We start from the raw sequence: 27,958 nt of genomic DNA on the forward strand, positions 1-27,958 counted from the left end.
GCCCAGATCAGCTAAGGCTAGCATGCCCCAGGTCCAGAAAAGCAAGTAGCATTACAGCTGATTTTACATAGCTGGGGGCAAGTGACTTAGAGATTTTGCAAGGTGAAGACCCTGCTGAGATATAAAGACTCACAACCATTCTGGGCCATATTTACAGGGTCTATACTTCCTATGGGCACAGGAGCAGACCCAGAGAAAACTCCTTGTCACACTAGACTCTAACTCCAAATAGTGGTGCTTGGAATCGGCATCCCTGGCTCTGCCATGAATTTTCTCTGACCCCTGGCAACATCTCCTCTCTGAGCTCTGCTTCTTCTATGCAAAATAAAACACTGGACTCCATCATAAACAACCCTTCCAGCTATAGCATATCATGATATAATAACTGCTCTAGAGGGCTATTACTCCAATATCTTCTGATAGCACTACCTGTCTCTGAGCCTGGCTCCCAGAAGACCCCTCCAGAGATATCTGGGGATGTGCAAGAGAACCATGGCTCTATCCCAACCCAGGGCAAGAAGGAAAATATGGTCTCTGTTGCTCGGGGTTGTTCTTAGTCTGAGGTGTGGGCCATGACCTACTACAGGCTCTTTCTTCTTTTGAAAGTGTTCTGATAAGGAAAAGCACAAAAGAGTGCCCTTAATTAGCTGTTTACTTTCTGTGGCTCTTCCAGCTTTCTCCCAAATAGTACATTCCACCTGCCCCAAATGAAGGAGTCCAAGCTCTGTCTGGTCCACTCAGCAGGAAGGGAAGCCCACACACAGACCAGTGGACAGAACAGTGCATGACTTGTTTATCTGACAAAAGAGGGGAAAAGCTGCTTGATCACCATGGAGGGATACAGAGCTACAAAAGCCTATTCACACCCCACTGTTAGCTAGGGGACCTGGCAGTCTGATGATCTTGAGATCCTTCCTTTTTACAGACCCAATCAAGGGGGAACATGTTTGTGTACATCTATATGTGTGTGCATCTGTGTGTATGTGCACAAGTGTCTATACATGTGTGTGTGTGCATATGTGTATCTGCATATATGTGTATGTACATAGGTATAATTTTAAAGAGCACTTTTAGGACAATGGCTCTCTTGTCAGCCTGGGAAAGTTATAATATGGATCATCTGAGTTATGGGTACTTTATATAGAAAGGGCTTTGGTACCCAGTTCTGCCTCCCCATTCTCCCTACCTCCTCTACCTTCCCTTACTTCTATGAATATCCTGGTCAAGTTCTTTCATGTAAATCTGCAGGGTTCCCCTTTCCACCTTCCACCTCAGGATCTACTGGCTTAGAAGAAACCCACACAGTGAATAATAAAGGAAAGGAATGCTGGGGTGAAAATAAAGACTCCCCAAATGCTGTGGTTTGTGTCAGGGGATGCCTTTTGGCTTTCCAAGTAGAGCAATAGCTCATGTGGTTAGGACCTTTACATTTGTTTTCTTTTTTTCTATTTTCACATTGCAATCTTTAAAACATGGGGACACCTCTTTTTCTAAAGGAGGCAACACAATACTTGGGTTTCCCTTTCAGAGTGGGCTGGGGAACACTTTATAGTTTTTCTATGTATAGCCTGATAAAACATACCCATCATAGATTGTTTCTTCTCAGTGATCCCAAGGGCAAGGAGGTGGATGGTGTATATATCACAGCTTGCAGAAGCAAGAGGAGCAAGTCAAGAATCTGAATAATGAAAGTTATTTTCTCTCTTCCAAGTACATACAAAAGCTAAGGGTGTGACACCAGAGGGCTGAGGGAGACTTCAGAGGAGCACACAGGAAAAGTGACAACAGGTTCACAGAACACAATCTGTTGACACAGCTTTTCTTATGATGCCCAATTTCCTAAACCAACACCCAGAGTGATAAAGAAGGTGGAAGATATTTGTGCTCTAGCTCTTGTTTCTATCAGTAATATTTGTAGCATCCTTTGGGAAGGTTACGGGTATAATACAAGATTTCCCTTCTTTTCCCTTCAGCTCAAACTCATACTGGAGATGCCACTTTTCATAGGAATGAGGGACTCCACAAAGGTTTTCCCCAAAGTCAAGTTTCTCAAAGCCCTCAGAATTACTTCTGGCCACTGAGTCATCTCCACTACTAAAGACATGAACCCTTGGACAATAGCCAGCAACAGCAAGGACCCCAATAGAACCAAAAGCACCTACTCATTCTGCTTTGAGCAAACATGAAAATGAGGAGGGTCCAGTGCTCAGCAGGGCTGGAGCACAGTGAGCAAGGTGGATAGTAGTGGAAGATGATGTTGGGGGAATTGTGAAGACCAGATCACAGAGCTTTTAAAGGGCAAGGTAAGAGGTTTGCATTTTATTTTCAGGGAAGTGGGAAGCAACTGGAGATTGTTAAACAGAGGACTACCATGGTCTAAATTTTGTAAAGATCTCACATGGCTGAGGGATTTAGGTAGGACAAGAGTAGACTCCAGGAACTAGTTAAAAAGGCTTTTAGGGGTAAGAGGTAATGGTGGTTTGTTCTAGAGAGGAAGGAGTAGGGGTAGAGAAAAGACGTTTGATTAGAAATATCTTGAAGAGGTAGAGCTGATCATACTTGTTGATAGATTGAATGTAGAGTGTGAGGGAGAAAAACCATGACACTTGGGGTCATCTGGTATCTGTACCTTCTTAGCAGAATTAATTCCCAAAACTGAGTCATTAATAGTTCTAAAAAATGAAATTGGAAATCTTCTCCATTCTTTTATTCAAGCATTTATGGAGTTTCTCTATACATTATGGTACTTGGAGCAGTACTGTGGAACACACCAAAATGAAGAAGATACAATCCCTGTGCTCAAGGAATTTACAGTGTGATAGAGGGTGAATAAATATACCTAGTAACCACTAAACAGGGCAGAATGTCATGTCATAAAGGAAATGGTATCAAAATGAGAGTTAAAAATAAAAGGAGAAAGCACAGCTGGTCAAATCAAGGAAGATTTCATAGAGCCTCTTAGCTAATTTCTGAAGACTCAGTATGATTTTAACTGGAGACCAGAGGAGAAGTCATGCCAGGTTTTGCATAAAAAACAATGAGAAAAGCAGGAATATGCTGAATGAAGAACACACAATTTCTTCTAAGGTACATGAAGTAAAATTAAAATGATGCAAAAGCATGGTGGGCCTTACATGTCACAGTAAAGCATTTGCTTGACATAATCCAATAGGCAAGAGAGAGGCTTTGGAAGTTCCAGGATATAAGCGCAACATGGTAAAGGCAATATATTAGGAAGGTCACTTTAGGAGTGACGTGTAGGATGACTTATGTGGATAAATACTGAAAGCATAGAGAAGTGAGCAGGCTGGCACAATAGACACAATAAAAGGTAGAACTAGAGCAATAGCAGTGGAGATGGAGCAAAAGGGAAGGATGTGAAGAGGCAGTCAACAAGGTTGGACTATGAATTAAGTATGGAGGAGAGAGCAGAGCTACCATGACTGTGAAGCATGGAGGACAATGGTGGTAAACTCTGATCTAGATAGGGAAGTTGCAAACAGGAGTTGGCTTCAGCAGGCATGAGTTTGTTTGTTATGCTTCTTATGTAGATAGGCATACCCAGCAAGCAGCTTGAAGTCTGGGCTACAGTGCTACAAAGAAGTTATGGAAGGGTGTGGACATGTGGTCATTATATCCACATAGAGGAGGCAGCTGAGGCTGTTGCAGTGGATATGACTGCCCACTGTAAATGTGTGCAAAGAGAAGAGGGTGGATGAAAGATCTCTACAGAACAGCTTTAGTTCAGGTGGGAGAGGAAGAAGAGTTAATCAGAGACAAAACAATAAAATGTCATTTTCATTGGTATTAGCAATGTATTTCTTTAAGTGTCAGCAACATTGCAGGGAAATAGGCATTCTTATACATTTCTGGGTGGGAATGGATATGGCTACACATTAGCTACAAGGAAATTTGCTGTACATTATCAAGAGACATCAAAATGTTCCTACTGTGCTTGTTTCAGCTGACATATACTAAAATTGGAATGATACAGAGAAGATTAGCATGTGTACCCTGCACAAGGATGACATGCAAATTTATGAAGCACTCCATATTTTTACTGGAATTAGATAGTGGTAATGGTTGCACAACTTGTGAATATACTAAAAACCACTGAACTATACACTTGAAAGTAATGAATTTAGGGTGTGTGAATTATATCTGTTTGTAAATTTTTCTCTACCCTTTAGTCTATTCTTTCCACTCTTACAATTTTATCCTAAGAGAGCAATTAGAGATGCATACACTGATTTATGTACATGAAGTGTCATCCACTGTAGGGTGAGGTGATCTATAATGGTAAATTATGATTTAACCGCCCAACATTTAGGAAGAGTTAGGTCAAGTATTGTACATGTGTATGAAGAAATAATAGTCTGCCATTAAAAAATCATGTTTTTGAAGACTACTTAATAATCCTGGAAAAGACTCAAGATACAATAATAAGTGAAAAAATAGTATACACACCTGTATACAGTACCAGCCCAATTATATATATATATATTCATATGCAAGCATACACATAAATTAAAAGACTGGATGCATATACACTAATATTTTACATTAGGTATTTATCTCTGTGTGGCACAATTAGTCATTTTTTATTATTTATACTTTTTTAATATTTCAAACTTTTCTACACTACACATATTGTTTCTGAATGAGAAAAGTTTTCCAAAGGAACAGGATACCACTCTACACTGAATCCATAGTGAACTTGCCTTGGGCTGAAATCCTCAGGCAAGACAGAGTGGCAGCTAGTACATTTGTAAAGACATCTAGTTGCTAATATTTATATTCCATATTTATAGTTAACAAAGAACTTTCATAGACACCATTCCATTTAATCCTTACAACAGCTTTATATTTTAGAAAAGAAGAAACTCTGGCTCAAAGAGGTAAAGTAAATCATACAAGGCTGGAGCCCAACTTTGCTTCCAAATTCCTGTTTTTCCCTAACATGTGGTTATCCAAGTTTGTTCTATAGATCAGCATCAGCATCACCTGGGACTTTGTTAGAAATGAAATTCTGGCATCCCACTCAAAAACTCTGAATTTTAACCAGCCCTCCAAGTGATTCTGATGCATGTTCCAGTCTGAGACCCATCACTCTACAGAATGCTATCAAATGTTTTTTTAAAAATACTGGCTGCTGCTGCTGCTTTGATCTTGTCTTCCAAAGCAGGCTAGGAGCCTCCCTTCAATTGTCAGTAGCTTTGTACATAATAGAGGGCAGCTGCTTGAACAGAATTTGGGTTCCAGGGGCAGGAACATACCACTTCATGGTGAAGAAGGTCCCAGAATCAAGAGGGCAATTCCTGGGGTACAGCTTCTCTTGTTGGGGGGAGATTGAATGGGTGAGTAGCTGCCACACATCTACCTCCCCTTCTGAAGTTGCTTTTCATGAAGGTTTTCACATGGTTCCACAGAGCTCTGCATGAGCCCCTGATCTGATCTATTTATGTCTAGAAATCTCTAGTTCATTAAGTTGTTCATTTCTCTGGCTTTCAGTTGAATTTTTTTTAAAGGAGTTTGAAACAATAATTAAGAAAAAAATACAGCAATTGAAATGAAATAATTTTCCTTCTGAGGAATGTGGACTCCCCTACTTCTATCACCCCCAAAACCACTCCCTACATTACTGAATTTCCTTGCTACAGTTAGTTCTTCTCTCTTTCTCTCTCATACATTCATGCACTCAATCATACACATTCCCTCCCCCTTGGGATGGAGAACAAACAAATCAGTTATTTTTTTGAAAATTAGACTTGGCTTAAATTTGATTTTAAATTTTGTCAAGGTGATGTTTGTAAAATTGAAACAAAACCCATACATGGATATAGATTTAATTTGAAAAAGCTGAAGGACAGAATCATGGAATGAAAATTATAAGGTATTCAAAATTCTAGGAGTAAACATAATTTATATTTCCCCCTCTACACAGGTACTAGCATTGAATTCATTCATTTATTCATTGATTGGTTTATTTATCCATTAGTTATTAAGCCAAGCAAGCAATGTTCAAGGGGATAGGCACAAAGCAATGAACAAAACATACAAGACATCCACTCTCATGAGGTTCAACTCAGTAATATATAACATGTCAGGTAATCATAAGTACTATAAAAGAGAGAAAGCAGGAATAAGGGGAAGACTGACAGGGGTCTGTGGGAGCCAATGCTATTTGAGAGAGTGTGGTGAGGGAAGGCTTCTTTTAGGAGGTGATATTTGAGCAGTGACCTAAATGAAGTCAGAGAAGGAGCCAGGCAAATATCTGAGAGAAGAATGTTCTAGGCAGAGGCTTCAGCAAGGGTAATGGTCCTGAGACAGGATTCACTTACCATCGTCCAAGAACAGCATGAAGGCCGATGTGGCTAGAGTAGAATGAGAAAGACAAAGATGGGTAGGAAATGAGTTTGGGGAAGGAGCCAGGGACCAGGTGAGTGGCTCACTGTTTAAAGACTCTGGATTTATTTTAAGAGTAATGGGAACAAACCCACTGTCTACGATGTGTCTAGTAGGTACCAAGGAGTCTAAACAGTCTGCACTATGATCCTTGCCCTCAAAAAGCTTTCAATCTGTCTATTTGGGGAATAAGCCAGAATCACAGGAGACTTGAGAAGGGACAAGTATATATACTTGTCTCACATATACTGTCTCACATATACTCGTTCCTAATCTTAATGAGCCACCTTTAATACAAAAGAACTCCAAAAGAGGAAAAGCATTTCCTGGTATGCCAATTTGAGAAAATTCTCCCACCTCATACTTAAGGCATTTTTTAAAATTTCAAAAACACTTAGTATTTACTATGTATTACAAATATTAAAATAATTAATACTCATAACAACCCTGTGAGGAAGGTGTGACTATTGTCATCCCCATTTTGCAGAGGGGAATAATAGAGGATTGGAGAGGTTGAGTGACTTGGCCAACATCATAGTACTAAAAAGTCACAGAGATGGTATTCAAACCCAGGCAGCCTGGCCCCAGAGCCCATGTTGTTGACTGCTATTCTAACCTGCGTTGCCTACAGGTAGAGATAGAAGGATGAGGAGGAGGTGATAATGAATCTAAAATGGAGAATAAAATGAAATTCTCTCGGATGTTCTGGATAACCAAGAGGAGTGCTGAGGGCCTATGGGAGACCTGGGAAAAAAAACCCTAAACTATTCACGAGAGAGCTAGAGAAGCAGGCTGCAGGGTACCACATCCATTTTGGGGGTCCACAACAAGTGTGAGTGCACAGGATTCAGGCAGGAACACGTTGATACTGGAGGCATTTCCTGCAGAAAACCGAGAGACCATGGAACTTTAGGATGTCTTGACCTGCCCAGTACAGAATACATTATGTCTAAGAGACTGCAGCCAGAGAAATCCACACAAAGGAATTGACCCAGATGAAAGGCACTTCTACAGAAGGAATAGCATGTAAAAATCATGGAAATGTGAGGAAAAAATGGTGTTCTGAGGGTAGGATGTATAAGGAGAGGAGGTGGGAGGTAAGGCTAGACATGCAATCTGGGCCAGAACACAGAAGATCTAAATTGCCATGCTAATGAATTTGGACTTTCCCACAGGCACAGGGGAGCCAGTGAAAGATTTTTAAGCACAGGAGTGTCAGGACCAGATTTGCATTTGGAAAGATGTATCTGTTGGCATTCTGTAGGGAGAAAAGAGTGGACCATTTGGGAAATGAATGTTACAGTCCAAGCGATCTCTGATTCAAGGATAGAGCAGAGAGGCAGATATGAGAATTGTTTAGGAAGTAACACCAATACATCTTGGTGCCTGATTTGACAGATGTGAGGGGTAAGGAAAAGAAGGAAGTCCAGTGTGTCTGACAGATTTCTCACTTCAATAAATTATTTAGCATATCACCAGCAGAAGAAGAATGGGGAGTGTAATTAGTCCAATTTTGGACGTTGATTTTTAAGTATTTCTTATTTTTTAAAACAATACTTGTAAAAAAACCATTCAAATAGTATAAAGGTAAATACAATGAAAAATGAGTCCCCCGTACTACAGGAGAAACCACTGTTAATCAGTTTCTTCATTGTCCCTGAGCAGCAATGTGGCATACTTTTAAGAGCATAAGCTCTGGAACCAGACCGTCTGGATCTGAATCCACCATTGCTAGTTGTGTGGCCTTGGGCTCTTTATTTAACATCTCTGCCTCACTAACTTATTTGTAAAATGGGAATTATAATAATAGAATACAAGAAAGCATACTAAAATACTGTTCAGAACCTTGCTGTTTGTTCTCAACAATGTATGTTGGAGATAATTTCATATCTGCATGTGTACTTTCTCACAAATTTTAAATAGCTGTATAGTATTGCAACATGTGCATTGTTTTTCAGTTTATTTAGCCCTTGCCCAATTAATGAATAGTGAGTTTATTGCTAATTTTTTTCCTAATACAAATAATACTGCAATGAATTATTTGTATGTCTTTACACACATACATTATTATTGTATCTGTTAGATAAACTCCTACAGGTGGAATTCTGGTGCATAGAGTATGCAAATGTTTAACTGATAAAAATCTTTTGAAATCCAAAGAGGCTATGCTAATTTGCACCTCCACCGACAATGTACTAGAGCAAGGCTTTTCAAACTTTCATGTACAAACAAATCACCTGGGGAATCTCACTAAAATGCAGATTCTGATTTAGTAGGTCCGGATTGGGGCTGCATTTTTCACAAGCTCTGTGATGATGCTAATACTGCTGGTCCAAGGATCACAGTTTGAGTAGCAAGGCATATAGCAAGGTATGAGTGTGCGTTTCTCCACATGCTTGCAAATTTTAAAAAGTATATTAAATGCTCTGATTTTTGCCATTCTGATAGGTGGAAGTTGTATCTTAAGGTGAAGGTTCTTGTTTAAATTAATCTGTATTTCTTTAATTAGGAGTGTTGTTCAGCATCTTTTCATTTACTATTACATGCCAACTTGCTCTTTCTCTGTATTGCCTGTTTAAGTATTTTATCCTTCTTTTATAATGGTATTTTGCCTAGTGATTCTCAATCTCAAGAACTCTTTATATATTAAAAGAACCAGCCTTTCCAGTATCAGATGCAAAACCTTCTTCCTAGTTTTTTGTCTTTGGATTTTGTTTATATATTTCTGTGCTGATGTAAATTTTAATTTCTGTGTAGTCAAATTTAACAATTTTCTCCTTTGTGGCTTTTTTGTGTATTTCTTAGAAAGACCTTTACTATTTCAAGATAAAATAATATATTAAAATCATATACTAAACTATGTCTTTGGATCAATATCTGGACTCAATTATGGTCCACTGACCTGTTTATTCATGTGCTAGTACCAAACTACTTTAATTACTGTAGTTTTATAATATATTTCAACAAGACTGGTATTTTTCTCCCTTATTACTTTTCTTTCTCAAACCTTTCTTGACTGAACTTACATATTTACAGTTCCATATATACTTTAGAATTGGCTTAGGTATATCAGATTATAATATATCTGAGAGACAGCTTGGTGGAGAAGTGTAACATGCAGTTGAAAATGATAATCTGGAATCTAGGAGTGTGGTCTTCTCTGAATATAGATATTTGTAGTACCTGAAGCCTCTCAAGAAAAGTTCATAGAATGAGGAAGTCTGAGGACAGAACTCTGTTACTGGTTCTCAAAGTTCAGTCCTTGCACCAGCAGCACAAGCAGTACCTGAGAACCCCTTGGGCCCTGACTGGATCAGAAACTCTGGGGGTAGGAGGGCAACAATATGTTCCTTAACAAACCCTCCAGTGCATTCTAAAGCACACTCGAGTTTGAGGACCACTGCTCTGAGGTATGCCAGTAGTTAAGAGAGAAATTAAGGAAAAAAGAGTAAAAAATAAGTAGTAGGAAGGAAACTAGCTGAAAAAAGATGTTTAAAAATGTAAATGAATTAATTTCTGTTCAACAGGGCTATTTATTGAACAACAACTATTTCCAAATGGCTTTATTTATATATCCTCACTTACTCATATAACTCTATAAGGCAGATATCATTATCTCCATTTTACAGATGAGGAAATTGTGATTAAGTAACTTGCTAAAGGCCAGCCAGCTGATATATGATTTGGTACCAGTGCTATTATATACCAATGGCTATGTTCCTTGTACTGAAATACACTGTTGAAAAACTGCTACTGGAAAATCACCCACTGGAAAAGGAGAAGGAAAGATACTCCTTGATTTTTTTTTTCAGTCTGAAGGACACTAATTCATCTTGAAAGAGAAGAGTGTTGTGGTAGTGGCAGAAGCCATACTGCACTGAGGACATGAAAAAGAGAAAATGGAGAAGATGAGTGTAAGATGACCTTTCAAGAGCCTAAGAAGTTAGGCTATAAGGGAAAAGAGATTGGTCACTGGAGGAGGAAGAAGATTAAGGACAGGTGATGGTTTTAGGATGAAGTGCCCACCTGAAGATATTTATGTGTAATTGAGATGAGTTTAGGAATAGCCTTCTATGGGTCTAGGACAATCTCTGGTCCTGATCTCTCACCTAAGCACCACACCAGTTCTATGTATGCTCTACAAGTGCCAACTGAATCTTTACATAGTCCATCAATCACTTCAATCTAAAGACAAAACAAAACAAAACAAAAATGAAACCAAACATTGACACCAAGAATATCTCTTCCTAAATTATCTTTTTGTTTTGTTTGATTTAAATTATTAAAGGTCTACCTCGCTCAAACCTTGTAACCATTGTTTACTTCCCCTCTGCTTCGTATGGACTCAGTCACCAAGTCTTGGCTTTGAAATATGTCCTTCCATCAACCCATCCTGTCTGTTCCTGTTGTCACTACTCTACATAAACAATCAGTTTTCATGGCCTCTCTACATTCAGTCCAACCCACACTAACTCCCTACAAACAACAATTTAATTCTTACTCACCTACTTATAATCCTGTAATGGCTCCTCATTGCCTATTAGGTAAAGTTTGTTTTTCTGGGTCTTCTAGAGATTGTTCAAATTTACCTCTCACTGATCCTCTACATGAATCTTAAGTTGCATGGGCTTCCTTAATATGGCCTTCTAAACCTGCATTTTTCTCTATCCTCTCTTTATGTCTTCCCACACACCATGTAGGAAATGGGTCAAATGGGTCCCCCTCTTGTTTTGCAAGCTTGTTGTGATGTTCTTCCAATTTTTGACAGTCACTTTCCGATGGTATCACTCATTTTGACAGTCATCTACTTCCTTGCTCAAATGTTTTACCTATATATGTCTTATCTCTCTCCACTAGAGTTCAGGACTGGAACATACTGTTATCCATACCACTTGTTTAATATATTGCTATGGACATGCTAGGCACTCAAACTCAAAAATATTTATTGAATCCATGAAATTGCATCATGAGAACTCGCTATTTAAAGATAAACTTGTTGAATTAATGTTTAGAAAATGCCTACTTTCTTTTTAATTTCCAAATGCCGTATTAAAAACAGTACACATTCATTGGTTATGTATCCAGTATCAGGTAATGTTCTAGGCACTTTCTCATGACGTACCTACTTAATTCTTACCAAATCCCTGTCAGGTGGGAATTACTGCCCTGAATTGTCCATAAAAACAAGACTATGAGAAGGTTAAAGACTTGTTCATTATTTCCACTGAGTACTCAGAGCCTGCAATTAAAACTTCCAAGTCCATTGCTCTGTGCTCTATAATACAGATTCCTTTCTTACATTTTTATTTTTTAAACAGGGCCCCATGGTTCTTAGTTGAATTATAAATACTATTTTTCTAGAATTTTGGTGTAAGAGAAATTGTGATTAACAAAATATATAAATAATGAACATATTTATATCTCAAGTTTAGTGTCTAATTACAGTTACTATGAATAATGAGAGAAAGTACCTCTGTGTCCCTGAAGTAAACTTGTGCCATAATGCAAAGGGAGATGAGATGCAGCAGGGTGTTGTATTAACATTCATAATTATGCATCTTATATTCCAAAATGAATTGTTGTTTGACAACAAGGGAAATAACAATAGTAAGAATTACGGCAAAAGCACATAAGGTTAATCAACATATAATCAACTTTCAAATATGCACATTTTAGATGTTTTCTTTTATTGGTGTTTATGATTTATTATTTAGAAACACTAAACTAATCTACCAGAATATATTTCCCTATTAAAGATGTCTGAAATGAAAACATTCACACATAAAGTGAATTAATTTTTTATGACACATAGGAGATATATCACTTAAGAGAGATTTTGTTCCACAAATGCAATAACCTACACATAATGAGGTGTCAACTTCTTCAGTGATATCTGGTCTAAAACAAACACACCAATACACATATGTACACTTTGAGGGCAATTTAAACTAATTGGGAGAAAAAGACTAGATTAAAAACTCTTTTTTTGGTATCCCTAATATATGCTTTATTAAACATAGCACACCCCAAAGGAACAGGAGGAATGCAAAATACAAATGACAGTATTTTCGCACTGACTGAGACTGACCCAGCTTTAGGTCAGAAAAGAAGATGCTTTCACCCAACAGACGGCCATTGGATGGCTTAATGTAAGAAGCCACTGCCATTAGTTCAGTTGCAAACAGACCAAAACCTTAACACTCATGCTACCTGAGAGCCAATTAGCTCAGTTTATTCTTCTGTCAAGACTAGCAAGCATACCAGGTCAAAGCAAAGCTAAAGCCTGGATGACTGAGAAAATGCAATTATCCCCTCAGACCAATTTACACTTGCTTTTTCTGCGGGCTCTACTGGGGTGCAAGGTTACTGCTAAGGATAATACTTATAGGCAAGGGAGAAAGCATGTACAGCCTAAGGTTTTTTAAAGTCATACAAAGATTTCTTGAAGATCTCAACTAAAATATTACCAATATAGAAGCAAAGTATGTAGATAGGTAGGAACCAACAGGTGTTACAGAGAAAACTATATATGGAATCAGAGAGATCTGGCTATGAGATAGTGTATATGTCAGTTACATCATTTATTTGTACCTCAATCTCCTCATCCATAATATGGGGATAAATTCACCTCTATATCTCATAAGAGAGCTGTGAAGATTAAATCACATGAAGCACTTAACAGATGCTAGTACTGTATTTGACCCATAGTAAGTGCTGGCATAGATGGACAGAACTAACATAGAGTGTCTATTAAATCTGAAAGTACTCATGGTTCTTGCTGAACCTCTTCAAAGTTAGGTGGGAAGACACTTTGGAGGAAATCTTTAGTGTGAATCCAGATCCTTAAAGGTAACTCAGTTGTCCCCTTACAGGTCTTAACATTTTAAAACCAACTATTGGGTAGAGAACTGATATAGCACAATCCCAGTGAGCTATAGAACTATGATAGGTCCCATGACTGGAATTCCTCCAAACTCAGCAATGTTGATTCAAGGAAAAGAGATGGGTTATGGACTGGATTGGAGTCCCAGAACTTACACGTATTAGCTCCGTGATTTTTGACAACTGACATGTCCATTCTGAGCCTTGGCTTCCTCACACAATACATACTTTGTTGTACTGTGGTGAGAATTCAATAGGTATAAGGTGGTATCACTATTATATTCTCATGGTCACACAAGGTCTCAGGCCAAACAAGGTACTCAGATCATGGGATATAAGACACAAGCAGTATAGAGCTACATTCTGTGTCCAGCTGTTGCAAACCAATGGCCATTGCAAGTGTTTACCCTGATGAGCAAAAGGGAGGAAAGAAGAAATTATTTTTACTGTGGCATGAAAAGGGGCTTCTATTCTTTCTGTTTTGGGGGATTCATCATAAAAGTGATCTTGATTCACATATAAGAGATCAGCCATACTCCCCATCACTTCAAGTGCCCTTTCCCACCATCCTTAATATTTCCTTTATTAAACCCAAAACTTATCTTAAGAAGTACAGAGTAGCAAAGAATCACACACACACACACACACACACACACACACACACACACACACACAGAGAGAGAGAGAGAGAGAGAGAGAGAGAGAGAGAGAGAGAGAGAAGGAAGGATAACACAAGAGAATTTCCTAATCTCATACAATATTCATGAACCCAAACTAGTTGTTCATTTTTGTTCAAAATGTTCCATTCTGTTGGAAGGGCCACAGTACTTTAATAAATCTATTCCTGAAGTGCAAAGAGGGACAACCTCAGGTAAGTAACCTTCACTCTATGTAAATTCAAATTAAACAAACTTTATGACTGAGAGAGAAGGGCAGGTGATATTCTGCTCTTTCCATTAGAGAGAAAACCTACCCTGTATAACTTCTCAAAGACTATTCAAAGGCATACATTAACTTTATACTTAACAAAATTGAAGGATATTCTGCACCCTCATCACAGGAAAAAAAAAAAAGAAAAGAATATATCTTTGCATTACGAGCCAGAGACATAATCATTTTTAGCTGAACAAGGATGCCAGAACGGCCAACCAATGCTTTCCCTTTGATTAGCTGGAAAACAATCAATGCACTCTTGCTAGATCGAAGCTTTCACTCAAAATAGAAACTGGCTTAAAGTCCAGAAAGCTGGCAGTTCAGAGACAAATGCCCAGAAGGGATCTTCACACTTTCACTAAAATCCAGGGTTGGCATACTTATCAGGACCTAAGTTTAAGACTGGGGCTCAAAGAAACTGTTAACTAATAAGGACTAATGAGACATACTGATCATCCTCAGTATTCATATGTTTCTTTCATTAGCTAAAAGAAACACTTTTGGTCCTTCAGGATTGCTTAGTTTAGCTGTTTTAATAAAGACATCGGATTTTTAAAAAGACTTTAAATGCAGTTTTAGGTTCACAGGAAAGTTAAGAGGAAGATACTGAATTTTCTCATGTACTCCCTGTCCCTACACATGCATAACTTCCCCCATTATCTACATCCCCCAGCAAAGTGGTATGTTTGTTACAATTGATAAACCTACCCTGACACATCATAATCATCCCAAATCCATAGTTTACATTAGGGTTCACTCTTGGTGTACATTCTATGAGTTTGGACAAATGTATAATAATGACATGTAATCACCATTAGAGTATCATACAGAATAGTTTTAATACCCTAAAAATCCTCTGTGCTCTGCCTTTTCACCCCTCCCTCCCCTCTAACCCTTCGCAACCACTGATCTATTTTACTGTCTCAATAGTTTTGCCTTTTCCAGTATGTCATATTGTTGGAATCATATAACATGTATATTTTTCCGATTAGTTTCTTTCACTTAGTAATATGCATACAAGTTTCCTCCATTTCTTTTCATGGCTTGATAGTTCATTTCTATTTAATGCTGAATAATATTCCACTGTCTGGATGTACCAAAGATTATTTATCCATTCACCCACTGAAGGACATCTTGGTTGCGTCCAAGTTATGGCAAATACAAATAAAGCTGCTATAAACTTTCATGTGAATGTTTTTGCGGACGTAAGTTTTCAGCTCCTTTGTGTAAATACCAAGGAGTGCAACTGCTAGATCCTATGGTAGGAATATATTTAGTTTTGTAAGAAACTACTAAACTATCTTCCAAAGTAGCTGTACCATTTTATCTCAAATGAATGAGAGTTCCTATTGCACTATGTCCTCACCAGCATTTGGTACTATCAGTGGTCCAGATTTTGGCCATTGAAATAGGTGTATAGTTATATCTCAGTGTTGTTTTAATTTGCATTTCTCTGATGACATGGAATGTAACATCTTTTCATATGCTTATTTTCCATCTGTATATCATCTTCAGTGAGTTGTCTGTTCAGGTGTTTTGGCCGATTTCTTTCATCAGGTTTATTTTTTATAGTGTTTTAAGAGTTCTAGTATATTTTGATTAACAGTCCTTTATTAGATGTATCTTTTGAAAATATATTCCCCAATCTGTGGCTTTTTTCCCATTATCTTGACATCATCTTTCTCAGAGCAGAAGTTTTTAATTTTAGTGAAGTCCAGCTTATCAATGATTTCTTTCATGGATCATACTTTCGGTGTTATATCTAAAAAGTCATCATCAATCTCGAGATCACCTAAGTTTCAATTTTTTATAAGACATTAGATTTTTAATAAAGACACTCATTCAATTTAGACACTTATTAAATTTTGAATTTATTAAAGATAAGAGGAAATAGAGCTTATAAATCTCAGGATGAGGGGACAAAATATTACTGAGACTTCCACTTCTGTGAAAATGGGTTACATGAACTTTTCCCACCAAGCACAACTAAAAGTATTAGCTATGTAAGACAAACATAAGAAGACTCTCATCTGGTTTCCTCTGATAACACTCATTAGAAAACATGCATATTTTTCAGATACAAAATACATCTCTGACAAAGGACCAGTATCTAGAACATATAAAGAAAATTTTTTAGTCTCTATTTCATTTATTTCTGCTCTTATGTTTATTATTTCCTTCCTCCTACCATAAGAACCAGTAATTCCTCTTCTAGGTATTTACCCAAAGAAAATAAAACACTAATTTAAAAATATATGTGTACATCTATGTCTACTGTTATTTAAAATAGCCAAGATATGGAAACAATTTAAATGTCCAATGATATATGAATAGATAAAGGGGTGTGTGTGTGTGTGTGTGTGTGTGTGTGTGTGCGTGCAATAGAATGTTACTCAGCCATGAAAAAGAATGAAACCTTGCCATCTGTGGCAACATGGATGGACCAAAAGGTATTATGCAATGTGGTTATGTGATTATTATGCAGTAAGTCAGACAGGAAAAGACAAGTGCCATTTATCTTCACTTATATGTGAAATCTAAGAAGCAAAACAAATGAACAAACAGGAAAATAGAAACAGACTTATAAATATAGAGAACTGGTGGTTACCAGAGGGGAGGGAGGTGGGGAATGGGCAAAACAGGTAAAGGGAATAGAGAGGTACAAACTCCCAATTATAAAATAAATAAATCATTAGGATAAAAAATACAACATGGGGAATATAGTCAGTAATATTAAAATATCTTCGCATACCGACAGATGGTAACTATACTTGTTGTGGTGAGAGTTTTGGAATGCATATAATTGTCAAACTACTATGTTATACATCTGAAACTAATATAATATTATAGGTCAATTATACTTCAATAAAAATAATGTTAAAAATTTGTGAGAAACAGTTGAAGCAGTGTTAACAGGAGAATTTATAATACCTGGTGCTTATATTTGAAAAGAAAAAAAAGATTCAAATCAATAATATAAGTTCCCATGTCAAAGCTAACAAAAGAAGAGTGGAGGAAATACAAAGCAACCAGAAAACAGGAAATAGTAAAGATACCAGAAAAAAAATCAATGAAATTAAAATAAAAAATATAGAAAATCAATGGGAAAAAGCTGACTCTTTGAAATGACTAATAAAATTGACAGACCTCTAGCAAAACTGACAAAGAAAAAAGAGAGAAGCTACAAATTACCAATATCAGGAATGAAATGAGAGATATCACTATAAATTTTATAGAGATCAAAAAGAAAATAAGGGAATACTATGAACAGCCTTAAATATATAAATATGACAATTTAGGTGAAACGGACCAGTTCCTTGAAAACTACAAATTACCACAGCCTACCCAATGTGAAACAGATCATTTGAACAGTCCTATAATTATTAAGGAAATTTAATTCATAAATTAAAAATTCTCACAAAAGAAGTCTCCTGGCCTAGATGGTTTCACTGGAGAATTCTGCCAAATGGTTAAAGAAGAATTAGCACCAATTCTACACAGTATCTTCCAGAAAATCAAAGAGGAGGGAACACTTCACAATTAATTTTATGAAGGTAGTATTACCCTGATATGAAAACCAGACAATGACAGTATAAAAATTAAAAACTATAGGCCTCATGAATAATGACACATTTACTAAAAAAAAAAAACCTTGACAAAACATCAGAAAATCAAATTTGGCAATACATAAAAAGAATTATATAATCTGGCAAGTGAGGTTTATTCCTGTGGTGTAAAGCATTGATGCAGAAAAATATTTGACAAAATACAACATCAATTCATGATAACATCTCTCATCAAACATGGAATAAAAGGCAACTCCATCAACATAATAAAGAGCATCTACAAAAAACCTACAATGTCAAACTTAATAATTAAAGACTGAATGCTTTCCCACTAAAATCATAAACAAGGGAAAGATATCCACTCTCCACTCTCTTATTCAATCCAGCACTGGAATTTATAGTCATAACAAAGAGGTAAGTAAAAGCAACAAAAGGCATTTAGATTGGAAAGGAGGAAATAAAATTGTCCTGAGGAAATAAAATTGTCCTTATTTGCAGATGTCATATATAGAAAATCCCAAGGTATCTAAAAACAAAAACAAACAAAAGAAATTCCCAGGAGTCATAAGTTCAGAAGCATATAAGATCAACACACAAAAAGCAATTAGATTTCTTTTTTTTAAAATTAAAGTATAGTTGATATACACTTTTTTTATTAAGGTATCATTGATATATTTTGATATATATATCATTGATATATTTATTAAGTTATCAATGATATTAAGATATCATTGATATATGAAGGTTTCAGATGATCAACATTGTGGTTACTACATTCACCCATATTATCAAGTCCCCCCCACACCCCATTGCAGTCACTGTCCATCAGCATAGTAAGATGCCACAGAGTCACTACTTGGGGCTATACACTTTTATATTGGTTTCAAGTATGCAGCACAGTGGTCCTCCAGTTACTGTATTATTAAATTACATTTCTATATACTAACAGCAGACACATGAAAATAAATTTTTAAAAACACCATTTACAATTGCTGCAAAGTAAATGAAATACTTTGGTGTAAGTCTAACAGAATACGTATAGGACAGGTATGCTGAAAACTACAACAATGCTGATAAAAGAAATCAAAATAGACCTAAGTAGTTACACTGTGTTCATGCACAGTAAGGCTCAACATAGTAAAGATGTCAACTCTCTCCAAATTCATACACAGATATAGTGCAATTCCTATAAAAATCTCATCAAGAGATTTTTCAGGTATAGACACAATTATAAAAAGGCAGAGGAACTATAAACCTCAGCATAAATCTCATATATACACACAAAAAAACTCAAAATGGATCATAGACTTAATGTAAACATAAAACTAAAATGTTTTAGAAAAATAGGAGAAAACCTTTGGATTCTATTATTGTACAAATGTGTGTGTGTGTGTGTGTGTGTGTGTGTGTGTGTGTGTGTGTGTGTGTGTGTGACTGTGTGAATTTAATGAGAAAAGTAGTCTTGTTGTCAGGCAATCTAATCCGGAGAGATCTCTCTGAGTGCTAGGTGAGACCTCAACCTGGGAGAAGGTTCTTGACTCTGACTGAGAAAGAATTCCTGAATAGGTCAAGCAGGTATAAAGAGTAGTTTTCTAAAGCAAAGTACATGCTCAAGGAGAGAGTGTGGGCATGCCCCAGAGGTGAGCAGCCAAATAGTTCTTAAAACTTACACCAAAAGCATGATCCATTAAAGGAAAAATTGTTAAATTGGATTTAGATTACATCACTCATTCCTTTTTTTCCTTCATTCTTTACTGTTACCACAGATTATTAAGTGCTGCATACTAAAACTTTAAAGATGATTAAGATGCTGTCCCCACCACCATCAGCAGAACAAAAAGGTGAACTACAGCATGGGAGAATGTATTCGTAAATTATTTATCTGATAACAGGTTAACATCCAAAATATATAAAGAACTCATACTCCTCAACACCAAAAAAACAAATAACCCATTAAAAAATGGGCAGAGGACCTGAACAGACATTTTTCCAAAGATCAAAAGATGGCCAACAGACACATGACAAGATGATAATCATCAGGGAAATTCAAATCAAAACCACAAAGAGATATCATCTCACAGCAGTCAGAATGGCCCCTATCCAAAAGACAAAAATAACAAGTGTTGGTGAGGATGTAGAGAAAAGGGAACCCTCCTACACTGTTGGTGGGAATGTAAATTGGAGCAGCCACTGTGCAAAGCAGTATGGAGGTTCCTCAAAAAACGAAAAATATAAATACCATATGACCCAGTAGTCTCACTTCTAGGAATTTACCAGGCAAAAACAAAATTCCTTATTTGAAAAGATATATGCACCCTTATGTTTATTGCCACGTTATTTACAATATCCAAGATATGGAAGCAATCAAAGTGTCCATCAATAGATGAAGGGGTAAAGAAGATGTGGTACTTATACACAATGGAATATTATTCAGCCATAAAAAAAGAAATCCTGCCATTTGCAACAATATGGAAGGACCGAGAGTGTATTATGCTAAGTGAAATAAGCCAGCGGAGAAAGACAAATACCATATGATTTCATTTAAATATGGAATCTAAAAATAAAGCAAAACGAAATGAACAAAATAGCAGTAGACCATGGCATAGTAAATAGTATATAGCAGTAGACTTATAGATGAGAAGTGGTTGGTAAGAGTGGGTGGGGAGGGTGGCTGGGATAAAGGGAAGCAAAAATTCTGCCATAATGTAGCTTGGTCATGGGGATGATAGTACAGCATGGAGAATATAACCAATGATTCTGTAACATCTTCCTATGTGAACAGATAGTAACTGCACTAGTTGGGGTGAGTATTTCATAATATGGGTAACTGTTGAACTACTGTCTTGTATACTTGAAACCAATTTAAGATTGTACATCAATGATATTTCATTAAAAAAAAAGATGCAGTCCGTGCCTTCAAGGAGCTCATAGTTTAGTAGGGAAAGGAGATACCTAAACTGATAGTTATAAGATGTGGTAAGTGCACAGAAGAAAGAACCCTGAGCTCTCCTATGGGAATGAGGAATGGCTTATAATATGTAATGGAGCCCTTTAGCAATGAGCAGGTTTACCAAATAAAGAAGGGGTGGGAGACTATTCCAAGGAGGGAGAACAGAATCTGTAAAGGCAAAGACTTGTGACAGTATAATGTGTGTTTTGGGAATTGTTAAAATGTCCAAGGAGGCCAAAAGCATGAGGTATGAAAGAAGACAGATTTGAGGTAGAATCAACAGCATTTGGTAACAGATTAGATAAGAATGAAATGGGTAGCTAAGAGGAGGGATCAAAATGCTTCTGTAAGTTCATACTTTAGGGGACTAGGACTATTAAATGAGATCAGAACAGGAAAGGAAGGGGGTAGTTGTGTGTGGAGTTGAGGGGTAATATCAAGACCTGGTAAGGTTGAGAACCTGTGTTTGTACACGAAAATGTCCTTCAGACAACTGGAAATACAAGGTTGTCATTAATGACATCCTAGGCTAGAGATGTAAATGTGAGAGGTATCATCAGGATTCAGGTGGTTGAAGCCATGGTAGTAAATCATATAACATACTGAAAGGACAGAGTGAGAAGACGGGTGTATGTGTATGTATGGGGCACAAAAAAAAATTGATAAAGCAAAGTCCAATGTTCTTTTTTGACTGATTGCCATTCAGTTTTCACAAAAGTAGTTTAGATTCCCCTTAATGCGTTAACATTTAGAGAACTCTGGTTTGAATAAAACAAAGAGAAGAAAAGGCAGGTCATACATTTCTTGGCCATTTCTGCCAACACCCTTCTCCTCTTCTGTCTGAGCATGACATCTCTAGGGAAGTAAGATCTTCTGAGATCAGTAAAGAAATATATGTACTTTTCTTTGATAAATTATCACTGACTACAGAAAGTGATTTGAAAGTCTTCTAAAAGACCTAGCTAAAATCCCTCCTGTTACAAATGATGCCATTTCTTCTTGTGCTGTCCTTAACGGGAGAAGAAAACAGTTAGATACCCTGCTGTGTATATCACAGAATGTGTTTCCTGGGATGGACAGCATGGGAAAGTAGATTTTTCAAGAAAAATGAAGTGGCTGATGGGAAGTCTTAGGGTTGACAGGGAAAAGGGAGTGGATAGAGGAGACCATGGGACTCAATTCTTGGTAGTATAGAAAAGCAGATTTATTTTTCTAGTGAGTACTTTTCAATACTTAAAAGCAGTTGTTAAATAATTTCTTGCTGTCTTGAAAAACAAGTATATAAAGAATCCAACACACAGCTTATTTATTTTGCGAGTCAAAACTCCTCCATAAATATTAATGGTTGTGGAATTAGCTAAGTTGGCATTTTTGTTTTTGTTTTTTAAACTATATATGGCAAGTAGCTATTTCTAGAGGTCTAAAAACTTTATCTTTTCTGGGTTGAATAATCTTGTTTCTTTACAAAGCCTTCATTTGAATGACTTTTCTATTCACTAATCATTTCATAGCATTTCCTGGATTGCTCACCAAATTCTTTGCACCCATCTTTAGCTATTATGATAGAATCATTTAACTCTCTAATCAAAAACTGTGGTTTAATATTGTTCAAAACATTCTGTTCTGTGCAAGGGATACAAGCCCTTGAATAAAACATTTCAGAAAAAAAGAAGTATCAGGCAGTGTTGCTGAAGGAGGTAAGCAGCCCTGGGATATTAATTAAGTCTGGTTATTGTACTCAAATTAAATCAACATCTCCTAACCCCAAGTTAAAAAGCAGCAAGGTGGAAGGAAGAGAAGAAATGCAAAAGAGAAAAATAGAAAATATCTCCTGCTTAAGGAAGGAGAGAAAAGAGATTTTTATTTTTGAAGGTATTCTTTTCTCTATGAATTCTGTCTGGTAAGGAAGGACAAAAATGATAGAAGGAAATCTGGAAGAAAGGAGGTTGAAAAGGTAAATTTGGAGTTTTTTACTCATTAGCTCCAAAAGCCAAGGGTGGGAGAACAGCTTATCTGTAGCCAACATAGTGTGAATTACAATTAATCACTGAGAGAGGCAGGCCTGGGTGTGTTGGATACTGAGCGACCCACGGATGAGAACATGTTGTTAGGGAGCTTTTTTTATTTGGTTTGTGTTAAGATTTGGGGTGAGGTAATAAAAGCAAAGTGAAGGAGTATCATAGATGATAGTGGCATAGCTGTTTATTATTTTTAAAAATTGCTTTAAAATTGCCTAGTGTTGGCTAATGTTAAGCTAAGCTATTCTAACATCAGTACATATGATTTTTTGAAGAGAAAAGGCATAATTTTTTCTCTTACTAATATAGTAAAACATAAAGAGAAAATTTGACTTGTCTAGAGAGACCAAACCTGGAAAAATAAATAGGAAAGAGAGCTAATATTTCTTAAGATAGTAAATACCAAGTATCTTATCTACATGGTCTCATTTCATGGTCAGAGGAACTCATTGAAAAGGAGATGATAAAAATGACTCATAGATGTTAGGGAACATGTTCAACCTATCAGTCCACTGCTCATATTATATTGGTGTCCTTAAGTGCTCTTTCCAGAGAATCAGTTATTCATTCATCATGTTTTTGTTAATCAAATACTATATTCTAGGCCCTGAAGCCATGTTGTGAAGTCAATAGTGAGCAACACAATGTCCCAACTTTAGGGAGCTTTCACTGTTCCTGGCCAGCAAGTTTTGGACCAACAGGCTTGAGTCTTCTCCTCCAACCTGCTGGCCTCCCATTCCACATTCTGTCTTCTGCCTAATCAATCAGCATTCTCAAAGCTATGTCCTTGTGTTCAACTCAAGTATGAGTCACTGAACAATGAGAAAACAAAATGATCAACCAGTGTTTTGTCTGACAAAATCAACCAAATTAGTGTAGGAAAAAACTATTAGGTCACATCCAGTCCATCCCTCTGGGAACCACTCCTTGTATTATGCTACATTATTTCTCAACTACATCGTCCTGTGTAATTATAAATAATTATAAATGACTCAATGACAGGGTTTCCACTATTTCCTCTCAAGGGTTAGCCACAATCCAGTAATTTTCAGTGTCAACATAGTTTCTCTGATAGTCTACCTAAAGAGCCCTTGTCTTGATTTCATTTAATTATGCTCTGATCTACCCTGATGGCATTCTATGCAATTCCTCATTTGTTGTTGTATTTATACCCTTTAAATAGAGCTACACGGCTATCACACCCTATTTCCTCCCTTCTGCAAGTTAGTGGGCTGAGTCAAGCTAACTTCAATAGAAGAAACTCTGCAAGCCTGCCATGACTTGTAGCCACCTCAGTATATCCTACCCTGTACAGAGAAAGTCATCTACAGATGGTCCCTGACTTACGATGGTTTGACTTATGATTTTTTGACTTCATGATGGTGCAAAAGTGGTATGCATTTAGTAGAAGTATAATTCGAATTTTGAATTTTGATCTTTTGCCTGGTTAGCAATATGTGGTACAATACCCCTCTTGATGCTGGGCAGCAGCAGCAAACCACAACTCCCAGTCAGACACATGATCGTGAGGGTCAACAACCAATACATTTATGACCATTCTGTACCCATACAACCATTCCACTTTTCACTCTCAGTATAGTAGTCAATAAGTTATATGAGGTACTCAATACTTTATTATAAAATAGGTTTTGTGTTAGATGATTTTGCCCAACTGTGAGCTAATGCAAGTGTTCTGAGTACGTTTAAGGTAGGTTAGGCCAATCTATGATGTTCGGTAGATTAGATGTATTGAATGCATTTTCAACTTAGGGTATTTTCAATTTAGAATGGGTTTATTGAGACACAATTCCATCAAAAAATGAGGAAAGTCTGTAATCTCTTGCAGTTTTGGGGTCAGACCCTCCAGGTCTGTGCCTATATAGCAGGTAGTGGTATGGATGTCCAGAGGCTATAAATTGCATTTAAACTACCTCTTTTGTCATTTCTATTTTTCTATTTCTCTAGGATACAGAACCACCTCTTCACCTAATTTTTCTAACCACATCTTTTGACAATAGTAGAACATATCCAACTTCTCAAAAGAACATCTTAGAAGATTTTGTTGGCTCTCAGTTCAGAGTTCTTTCATTAACTCACATATTAACATTTATTGGAAATCAGCAGTGTCATATCATGTATACTGACAATGTATACCATGTGAATCTGACACATTCCTCTTCTTTGAGGAATTCATACTGTAATAAACGAGGTAAATACATCCTTCTCACCAACTTACTACCTGCCTCCTTTGCTAAAGATTACTTGTTTACATGTACAATTCCATACCTGCCATTTACCCTTCATTGGAATCAGGCCTCTGCCCCTAAACTTTTAATGAAAACTTTTCTGCAAACATCAAGCAATAATTTAACTAGCAAATTCCACAGCCTCCTTTCAATATTCATACAAGAACATTTAACATTATTCATTGGTGGCCTACTCCTTCTTGAAATCCTTTTCCTTCCATTGGTTTCCATGCCACCACTCTCCAATATGTCTCCTACACCTCTAATTGCCCTTTCTTTGTCTTTTCACACTCTCCCCTCCTTTTCCTCTCACTCTCACCTCATAGCTTCCCCTTATATTTGAATTAAAAAGAGAAGCACTGAGAACACATCATGCTCATTTTTCCAACACTTCATCACCAACATACCTTGCCTTACCTTTTCTTACTATAGATGAATTATACTTATTTTTCATCCAACTTCAATCACCCACTTCTACTCCGACCTCCCCAAAGACCTTACTGCTGCAATTACCCCTTCTTTTCTATACCATAAGATTCTGCCTCACTACTGGATTATCCAACTAACATTCAGATACTTGATATTCATGATTTAAAAGAAAATCTCCTGGGAGACGGAGCCAACATGGTGACATGAGTAGGACAGTGGGAATCTCCTCCCAAAAACATATATGTTTTTGAAAAAACAACAAATACAACTAATCCTAAAAGAGAGACCAGAAGACACAGGACAACAGCCAGACTACATCCACACGTGCGAGAGCCCAGCGCCTGGTAAAAGGGGTAAGATACAAGACCTGGCCTGGCGAGACACGAGCACACCTCCCCCCAGCTCCCGGCGGGAGGAGAGGAGTCGGAGTGGGGAGGGAGAGGGAGCCCAGGACTGGTGAACACACAGTCGCAGCCACCCGCACCAGAGTGCAGACACAGTGCATGCGTGGAGGGCTGGAAACTAGGGAAACAGGGCAGCAAGACCTCTGAGCAGGTTCTGAAGCTGATGCCCCTGTGACAAAGAAAAGCAAGTGCTTTTTGAAAGTCTTAAAGGGACAGGGACCTAACAGCTGGACAGAAACAACACAGGTCACAGCCCAGTGGCTGGAAATTACAAGAAAAACCGGGTGCACTAACCCCCTGGGCAAAAGCTCTGAGACCCCTCACGGAGGTAAACAGCCAAACATCCCCCTGGTCAATTACACCTCTGGAAGCTGTCAAAGCAGAGAAGCAGCCAAAGGCAGGACCCGCCCTCAGAAAAGGAGCTTCCTCCATAGCGGGCCGGCAAGACACAAAGACCCAGTCTACAAGCAATTACCCAACACAAGCCACTAGGGGTCGCAGTTGTCCCAGTAAAGAAAGGCCAGTAGCAAGTGAAAAGTTTGGCCCTCCCAGCTGACAGTCAATGGCACCTGTCAACATGAAAAGGCAAAAAAATATGATCCAGGCAAGACTAACCCAGACAGCTTCGGCATCTGCTACATCTTCCCCTGAGAAGGAACCTGGGGAGAAGATTTAGCCAGTCTTCCTGAAAAAGAATTCAAAACAAAAGTCATAACCATGCTGATGGACTTGCAGAGAAATATGCAAGAACTAAGGAAGGAGAATACAGAAATAAAACAAGCTCTGGAAGGACTTCAAAAAAGAATGGATGAAATGCAAGAGACCATTAATGGACTAGAAAACAGAGAACAGGAACGCAGAGAAGCTGATGCAGAGAGAGATAAAAGGATCTCCAGGAATGAAAGAATCCTAAGAGAGCTGAGTGACCAATCAAAAAGGAAAAATATACGCATTATAGGAATACCAGAAGAAGAAGAGAGAGAAAAAGGGATAGAAAGTGTCTTAGAAGAAATAATTGCTGTAAACTTCCCCCACACTAGGGGAAGAAATGGCCTCTCAGACCACAGAGGTACACAGAACTCCTATGACAAGGGACCCAAGGAGGGCAACACCAAGACACATAAAAATTAAAATGGCAAAGATCAAAGACAAGGACAAAGTAATAAAGGCAGCAAGAGAGAAAAAAAAGGTTAACTACAAAGGAAAACCCATCAGGCTATCATCAGACTTCTCAACAGAAACCCTACAGGCCAGAAGAGAATGGCATGATATACTTAATGCAATGAAACAGAAGGGCCTCCAACCAAGACTACTGTATCCAGCACAAATATCATTTAAATATGAAGGAGGGATTAAACAATTCCCAGACAAGCAAAAGTTGAGGAAATTTGCCTCCCACAAACCACCTCTACAGGGCATCGTACAGGGACTGCTCTAGATGGGAGCACTCCTAAAAAGATCACAGAACAAAACACCCAACATATGAAGAAGGGAGGAGGAGGAATAAGAAGGGAGAGAAATAAAGAATCATCAGACTGCGTGTATAATAGCTCAACAAGTGAGTTAAGTTAGATAGTAAGATAGTAAAGAAGCTAACCCTGAACCTTTGGTAACCACAAACTTAAAGCCTGCAATGGCAATAAGTTCATACCTTTCAATAATCACCCAAAATATAAATGGACTGAATGTACCAATCAAAAGACATAGAGTAATAGAATGGATGAAAAAGCAAGATCCATCCATATGCTGCTTACCAGAGACTCACCTCAAACCCAAAGACATGCACAGACTTAAAGTCAAGGGATGGAAAAAGATATTTCATGCATACAACAGAGAGAAGAAAGCAGGGGTTGCAATTCTGGTATCAGACAAAACAGACTTCAAAATAAAGAAAGTAACAGAAGACAAAGAAGGACATTACATAATGATAAAGGGCTCAGTCCAACAAGAGGATATAACAATTATAAATATATATGCACCGAATACAGGAGCACCAACATACCTGAAACAAATATTAACAGAACTAAAGGAGGAAATAGAATGCAATGCATTCATTCTAGGAGACTTCAACACACCACTCACTCCAAAGGACAGATGCACCAGACAGAAAATAAGTAAGGACACA

The 27,958-nt window shown here is 37.5% G+C and overlaps 1 protein-coding gene and 1 non-coding gene across 3 annotated transcripts in view; one reads left to right on the top strand and one right to left on the bottom strand.

Moving 5' to 3' along the window:
* The window catches only part of SHROOM4 (shroom family member 4), a 309,718-nt gene that overhangs the window by 57,928 nt on the left and 223,832 nt on the right, over positions 1-27,958 (bottom strand). The window lies entirely within an intron of this gene.
* Positions 3,954-4,059, top strand: LOC118967984 (U6 spliceosomal RNA). Its single transcript, XR_005055368.1, has one exon. It is a non-coding gene; the product is annotated as a U6 spliceosomal RNA (small nuclear RNA).

The sequence above is a fragment of the Manis javanica genome, chromosome X (assembly GCF_040802235.1).
Source record: "Manis javanica isolate MJ-LG chromosome X, MJ_LKY, whole genome shotgun sequence".
Classification (NCBI taxonomy): Eukaryota; Metazoa; Chordata; class Mammalia; order Pholidota; family Manidae; genus Manis; species Manis javanica.